Genomic DNA, 8,122 nt, shown 5'->3' on the forward strand with positions numbered 1-8,122 from the left:
TCTAAAGAATAGGCTAAATCCAATCTCGCATGACTCAGAATGGACCAGCATGGTCCCATTGCTTTAATGGTGGAGGATTTCATAATTAATTCACTAACTCAACAGAGCTAATAATAATAGCCTAATGATAATAATAATGACAATGAATATAACATATTAGTTTATGACGCAATGCTACAACAATGCTGACATACAGTGCCTTCAGAAAGTATTCACATCCCTTGACTTTTTCCAAATTATGTTGTGTTACAGCCTGAATTTAAAATGGATGAAATTGAGATTTGGTTGTCACTGGCCTACACACAATACCACATCATGTCAAAGTGGAGTTATGTCTTTCGAAATTTGCACAAATTAATAATAAATGAACAAATAAAATGTTTAACATGATTTTTCAATAACTACATATTAAGTGAGTTTCAAACACAGATACCAGGGAGGTTTCCAATGCCTCCAAAGATGGGCACCTATTGGCAGATGGGTAAAAAATCAATTTAAAAAAAAGCAGACGTTGAATATCCCTCTGAGCATGGAGAAGTTATTAATATCACCTATCAATACACCCAGTCACTACACATATACAGGCGTCCTTCCTAACTCAGTTGCCTGAGAAGAAGGAAACCACTCAGGGATTTCACCATGAGGCCAATTATGACTTTTAAACAGTTACAGAGTTTAATGGTTGTGATAGGAGAAAACTGAGGATGGATCAACAACATTGTAGTTACTCCACAATACTAACCTAAATGACAGAGTGAAAAGAAGGAAGTCTGTACAGAATACAAATATTACAAAACATGTTTGCAAGGAAATAAAGTAATACCGCAAAAAGTGTGGCAAAGCAATTAACATTTTGTCCTGAATATAAAGTATTTGGGAAAAATCCAATACAACACATTACTGAGTACCACTCTCTATATTTTCAAGCATAGTGGTGGCTGTATCATGTTATGGGTTTTCTTGTAATCGTTAAGGACTGGGGACTTTTTCAGAATGAAAAATAAATGGAATGGAACTATGCACAGACAATATCCTAGAAGAGATTAATTCACCTTTCAGCATGACAATAACCTAAAACACAAGGCCAATTCTAAACTGGAGTCGCTTACCAAGAAGACAGTGAATGTTCCTGAGTGGCCGAGTTGCAGTTTTGACTTAAAATCTACTTGATAATCAATAGCAATATCTAAAAATGGTTGTCTACCAATAATCAACAATCAATTTGACAGAGCTTGAATCATTTTGAAAAGAATAGGCCTGATAGGCAAATATTGCACAATCTGGGTGTGGAAAGCTCTTAGAGACTTTTCCGGAAAGACACAGCTGTAATTGTTGCCAAAGGTGATTCTTACTTATTGACTCAGGGGGTTGAATACTTATCTAATCAAGATGTTAGTGTTTTAGTTTTCATACATTTTTTACAAATGTTAGAATTTCTACTTGACTGCAAAACCATAATTTAGGCAAAAAAAATCCCAGACTACAAAAATGATCACTCTGCATCTCTGGGGTAGATCTAATGAGCAGTCAAACATCAGAGGAAACATTAGATATGCACTCTTTATATCGGCATTATTCAATCAATCTCCTTTTGGTAGAACTACAACAAACACCAAAATCCCAACATCTGACCAGCGGCATCAAACATGATCCAACATCATCCCTCGTGGACAATGACAATGACGTGAACTAATAAATATAATTAAAATCAAATAATGTAAAACGAGGAGCCTAGACTTGTACGTATTAATTCAATAATCTAATCGCATCGCAATCTACATATGCACCCCGCATTCCATGGGTCCTGACCCCATTGGCCTGTGGGTTGGAGCCACCACTTGTCCACACACACAAAATCTGATCATCGATATTGTGAGCACCGACTTGCTCCATTCCTCAAAATTGAGGATTCACTGTCCAGCCCCAAATGTGCCAAATATACATTTCAGTATTGTAATTTATGCATTAGTGTCCATTAGGCTGATACACGCAGACCTATAGCCTAAGTGTGAAATACTACATTAGTAAAATCACTCTAATGTAAGACAGGCAGTTTTCTATTCAACCTACATTTCACATGCTTTCATCGAGTTAGTTGGTGCATGCATACCCAGTGATAAACAGAATCGCCTTCCTCTAGATAAAAAATATATAATTTTCATTAATTTCGTTGTGATTTTTTTTATATAGAAGAAATCACCTTCCAACCTCTCTCTCCCATTCCATTCTCCAGCACCGTTGTCTTTAAAACTAATGACATCGGGACAATAAAGAAGTATGTTCCTCGCCTGCACAAAAGGGGTCCCGCACTTAAAACAGAAATCTGCATTTAATTTATTTAGTGACAAGAAAAAGCCCTTTACTGCCTGATTTTTATTGGTTCTTTTTCACTTAAAAGGTGGGGGGTTGGGTGGGTGCTCGTCTGCTCGGTGTGTGTAGAAAGCATAACACACACACTTTTCTCTTCTCTCTCGTCTGTGTGCCAGCGCGAGCTACACTATAAGGAGGGGACGCACGGATAATTAATGCGGATTGACTGATTACTCTTGAAACAGACCGGTCCTGCGCGAGGGATTGTCATCGAGCAATAAAGCGTTCTTGACTGACACTTTCCCCCCTTCCCTTCCCGTCCCCTCTGACACCCAAACTACTAGAGCGGGGCGTTTTTTTGCCAGCAAAGGCCCACTTCCAAAAAGCCAGGCTGGAGTTTTCATTTCCGCTGGAGAGACGAGCGTCTTTCTGTTTGACCTGTGTTTTCACCGTGACCATTCTAGAACCAAAGGACGTCCGCACAGCACAGTTCACTCGCCTCCGCGCTCGAGGCAATGTCTGTAGGCAAAGGGAGCCTGCTGCTTCTAGCGTGTGCGCAAGTGTGTGCGTAAAACGATTGGGTATTCTAAATAAATAAGGGGTGTCACGTATAGATGCAATGGTCCTAAGGTAAAGCTGAATTAATGTAGGAAGGGTATAGCTACATATTCCCAGTGCAATTCGCAGTCAACGGGAAACACTGACAGACAGGGCGAGGTAAATGAGGGCCAACTGAAGATCTCTACGGGAGGGCCTCTACAGCAGGCAACAATTCTATTCTTACGAAAATATTTCTGATGTCCACTAATGATGACGAATTCCAAACAGGGCTTTTCACCAGGGAAACGCCTTAATAAGTCGAAGGTATAGGCTGATCCCTCCGAGACATTGATGAAATTACTGACCGACTGAAATATGACAAAATAAAATAGGTTTATTGAAATATCTCTGCGGTTATTACTAAAATAACATTTACTGAAAACACGTTCTTGAATGTAGGTGTAGTCTATGTCTGGGGCTCTAGGAGTAACATATAAACGGTAAGCCCAATATTTTGATGGCTGATTGGTCAACAAGGGTGTGTGGAGACTGCAACTCAGCAACTCTTCAGTTTGTGGGTTTTTAGGCCTATACATCTATATCAATAAATTCAACTTTGGTATAGCCACATGCACCCAGACAGAATGTGCAGGTCCTAAGACCCTGGTGAGGACACCATCCCCAAAACACGACATGATGGACTAGAACTTCAGCCTAAAAGCAACGTGACCTTTTAAGCTCAGTGTGTGCATGAGAAGCTGCTATTTCTGGTCATCGTGATAGATAGCTACTTCACAACAGGCCATCGCCGATATGTTATAAAACACTACAAGCTACAGCAGGTATGGCTGTAAACCAAATATCTCCAATGTTAGCAGCATTGAGCACATATTTGTATAAACATAGTTTTTTTTAAAAGACTTCATTTTAGGTCTATAATTTCAGAATGGCTGAATGCTTCTCTCACATCAACATATTTTGGTGACCACGCAAAATAGCCAAAGTCTACAAAATAGCCAAAGTCTACATTTATAACAGTGAGTGAATTATATTACAAATCGACAAAGTGAAATGAACCACAAAGGAGTATAAATAAATTGGTAATGTCAAGGACAACAGCCTAATTTTCCTCACAAACCTGCAGAATGCCAGCATGTTTCAGCTTTTGAACAGCTTGCCAAACAACAAGAAGGTTACAATGGGCTTGGGCAATACACAGGGACAGAATGCCATCCATTACCGAGGTCGCCATCATGTAGGCTAACATGTTCTCATTATCAGCATTTGAACATACATAGAGCAGCCCTCTAAAGCCTCAATATAGAGCCTATTACCTGGACGTTCCATCAAGTCCCCCAAAAGAGTTGCCAGCTTAGGCCTGACTCTACCTTAAGCCTTTGGACCGCAACACAGATAGTGGAAATGCAGTTTAGGCCTGAACAAAACTGTAGCACCGTCAGTAGATATGGACACAGAGTGGGATTAAATATACAGGAGACATGCGTGTGGCTGACTAGTGACGAGAGTTCCAACCTGGAATAAAGACCTATACGTCCAAGTTAACGTGCATTCATCTGTACACCTCGGAGACTCCCAGCAAAGCTACCATTTTCGCTAATTAGGGTTCGAGCAGTTTTACTGGCATCATTCGACCAGGGGAAGCAAATTGGCGTTCCCTTCACAACAGAGAACAAGCCGGGGAATGGCCATGGGGTCTATGAAAACTTGCTTCATATAAAATATGACCGAATGAAAAGTATGACACCCTTGGCTTCACACCTACACACTCTCAACACACACAACATGATTTGACATGATTTGCTTAGGCCTGCGTTCAGAGATGTGAGATATGAACTGCCCTGATTTTCGGTTGCAGGAGAAGGAGGAGGAAGATGCGGCTAAAGAAGAGGCTCGTTCTTGTGTGGACAGGTGACTAAAGTGTAGGCCTGTGTTGAACGTGAAGTCAATAGTCAAGGCCTTATAACATGGAGGTTTTTCGCTGTCTCTAGGTTCTCGATTGCAATTCAGGAATACACTGACTATTTCCCATCTAAACGTTCTATGTGCAATTGAAATAGTGCAAAAGAATACAAGAAGTGCATGACTGGATAGGAAGTACGAGTTATTAGATTGTAAGTTAGTATTACTAAGCATACGTCTACAGGTTACATAGACCAGAGCATCAACATTGGTTAGGCCTATCAGATAAACATCGTTGAGCAGGAAGCCGCCAAGACCATCATTTGTAATTTTAAAACCGGGTCTGAGTCCCTGGTCCCGGGTTATCGATAGAAGCAAACCTGCACCTCATTAGTGGAAGTATATACCCAGCTCCTATAAATGGCACATGCCTCCTTCATTACGACCTGTTTTATAGAAGAGGCTAAACGTTAAACTACGCAAAATAAAAAACTACTATAGCAACCTGAACATGCTAAAAGCTTTGGGTTGGCGCAAACTTTTATTTAATCGATTTAAGGTGAAGGTATAAACCAGTGGAGCCTACTGGATCATGTGTGGTTCATTATAAAATTACATAATTTAGATAATGAAACATGTTAATCGTTTAAGCTTGCTGTTGGTTTATTTCAAAATGCAATCATTATTAAATGTCATAATTAATTAATTGGTAATAATTGGCGTAATTAATGTAGGCCCTAATCCGAATAAGTTATTGTTTATGGATACTTTTATATTGAAATCATACTTTAAAATTTAAAATACGTTTTAGTTGTTCTGGAAGTGAAACTACAAAACATAGGCTACTCTATAACAATTTGGAGAAAAGTGGCGTAACATAAGGCCTTATGCCACAAATGTATTGCTTTTTGTATTAGCTAATCAATAATTGTCAAATTACGTAGTCTACTCCAAATCCTCTGACAGAGAACATAAATAAAACAGTGACTGCACGAAACCTCAATGTGCTAAGACAAGAGAGTCACAAAATGGTCACAAAATGTCGACATGTTGTTGTTTACCATCTCTGGGTTAAATCTCTCCAAACTTCAGGAAATAAACAACAATAACAACTGAACATTTCTTCAACCATTGATATTTTAAATAATCATGTGACGTTTGTTCCCTCAAGTGTGTGTGTTGTTCCCTCAAGTGTGTGTGAGTGTGTACGTTTCGGCTCGTGCGTGTGTGGTGGGGATTCAGGAATCAACGAAGTGTTCTTTTCGCACATGAAGCACTGTTAACAATCAGATACGCATCAACTTATCGCATTACCATATAACACTATTTTAAGTAGCCTACCCAATTGCACGAAGAAAGCGACAAACTGTCTTCACATAGTTCGATGGTCAGGCATCAAAATCTCTACAGGCCTCATCCTGTCCTTCCTCGAATAGGAGTTTGGGAGTGTGTGCGTGTGTGTGTGACCAATACCTTAATAATAAGCAATCCATATGAAATGTTTTATGGGTTTTAAAAAAGTCCCTTGTTTATAACCAAACATTACATTAGAGCGATGTGCTACCCGCCCAAACCATGCCGAATCAGTAAAGATTGTCATTATTTTACTTTTTAAAGGTGGCCGACGTAAGAGGCTCACTCGCAGTCATATCCAAACCTAAAAGTTGTCTACAGATGAACATCACAGTATGTAGTCCTACTTATAGCCTACTCTAAAGTCACCCTGAGTAATTTAGGTAGTCTCCTACAAAGGTGGTCAGAATGTCAAATGTTCCAATGTGCAAATAGGCTACAGGAAAAATGGTGTTGTCTCGGAAAAGGGCAGTGCTACGCAGTCAAAATTAGCCATAAAGGTTGTGCTATAAGAGGTGAATAAATAGCAACTCTAGAACAATTGACACAAGGTTATTACTACGAATGTTATATTTCAGCTGCTAGAGACTGTGGGAAAATAAATGCATGCTAAAATCATTATTGCAGTGTTATAATCGCCAAAAGTGCATATTTAAATCGGATACAAAGAGCAGTGATAAATGGAAAACATACAACATATTTCCGTATTGACTAAATAAATAAAGAATGCGTTGTGATTTAAATGCACGTGTGTGTCCTTGCAGCGTTTGCAATCCATCTAAACAAGACGCAACTAGAAACGCAAAGCCTATGACAAAATAAAAACATCTAAACCAGTTTATAACACGCCAGTCTATTCAAGCCGTTATGTGAGAGTTTATCAACGTTTTAAAACGTCATCCGTGCAAAATACAGCAGTTTGTTTGTATTCTGTAATTCACAGTGACAATGATAAATAAAAATGTGGAAAGTAGAAAACACCTACCTATAAAAACGACAGTCGGTCCCGCACAAAACTGTAGCCCATTTATAACACACGGTATCGCTATTGATTTACGCAGAAGGGAGAATAAAACAAAAATATAGATAAGGTGTAAAACCTTACCCTCTTTAAAATGTAAATCTTCAAACAGTCTTAATCCCTGCAAGTGTAATCTAACTAGTCTATCTAATCAAATCAGTGATTTATTAAAGGTTATCCGCATTAATATACATAACGTTCTAATGCCTCTCCACTTCCTTTCCTGGTACTGTTTATTCCAAAGAAATAACTTCAGTAATCATCTTTTGGGGGGGTTCCGTTCGCTCGAACTCTGCACATAGTGTTTTAGAAACACCGGATCCTGTGCCTGTGAGCGCGCGAGACGGAATCCGTCCGAACAGTCTCCCTGAGACTGTATAATCGCACATTTATGGCTGGATGACGCGTCTCTCTTCCCACAATGGAGCTCGAGCGTTGACATTAAACAGAAAATTGATGGAAAGACGAACGTAACGCAATCCCCATCTCTCCCTCTCCTTGTCCAGGACAAAGCTTTCTTGCCGTTTTTAATTAGGGGTGGGGGCACATGCACACACCGACCGATAACATGTATGCCCCCCTCCCTCCCTCCCACACATAGCCTACCGAAAACACAAACACACACCTTCCCCGTGCCATTACTGTTTTGTTTGCATTTCTGATTGTAGTCGTGGACCGGATCTATGGAGGAGTCTGAGACAGAGAGATTGAGAGCGAAGACTTCCCCATCTTGGAGAGATATAACGTTAGCTGGTTAACATCGAGTCCCATCGGAGCCTCCAGTCAGAATTTTCACATTTTCTTTCCTCTAAAAAAATACCCTACATCTATCAAACTAGGCTACTGGCAGCAGAAAAACAAGTTTCGGCACACCCCCTCTCTCCCAGCTCGCGTCCTACCACAAGAATTTCACGGTTCTCAGACTTTCAGAAGCACACTGTTGTGCCATTTCAAAGATGACGAACGGACACAAACACA

At 39.9% G+C, this 8,122-nt stretch overlaps 1 protein-coding gene across 2 annotated transcripts in view; it reads right to left on the minus strand.

Annotated features, from left to right (window-relative positions):
• LOC139376757 (BAH and coiled-coil domain-containing protein 1-like) overlaps window positions 1-7,906 on the minus strand; it is a 70,813-nt gene extending 62,907 nt beyond the window's left edge. The window contains exon 1 of one of the 2 annotated variants that reach the window (XM_071119658.1): window positions 7,770-7,906. The gene's annotated coding sequence lies outside the window, so the exon portion shown is untranslated. Of the gene's footprint in view, window positions 1-7,108; window positions 7,184-7,769 lie in introns of those variants that run through there. The other variant, XM_071119656.1, reaches the window with a different exon arrangement.
• Window positions 7,907-8,122: the final 216 nt, after the last annotated feature.

This window comes from Oncorhynchus clarkii, chromosome 20 (genome assembly GCF_045791955.1).
Source record: "Oncorhynchus clarkii lewisi isolate Uvic-CL-2024 chromosome 20, UVic_Ocla_1.0, whole genome shotgun sequence".
Taxonomy (NCBI): Eukaryota; Metazoa; Chordata; class Actinopteri; order Salmoniformes; family Salmonidae; genus Oncorhynchus; species Oncorhynchus clarkii.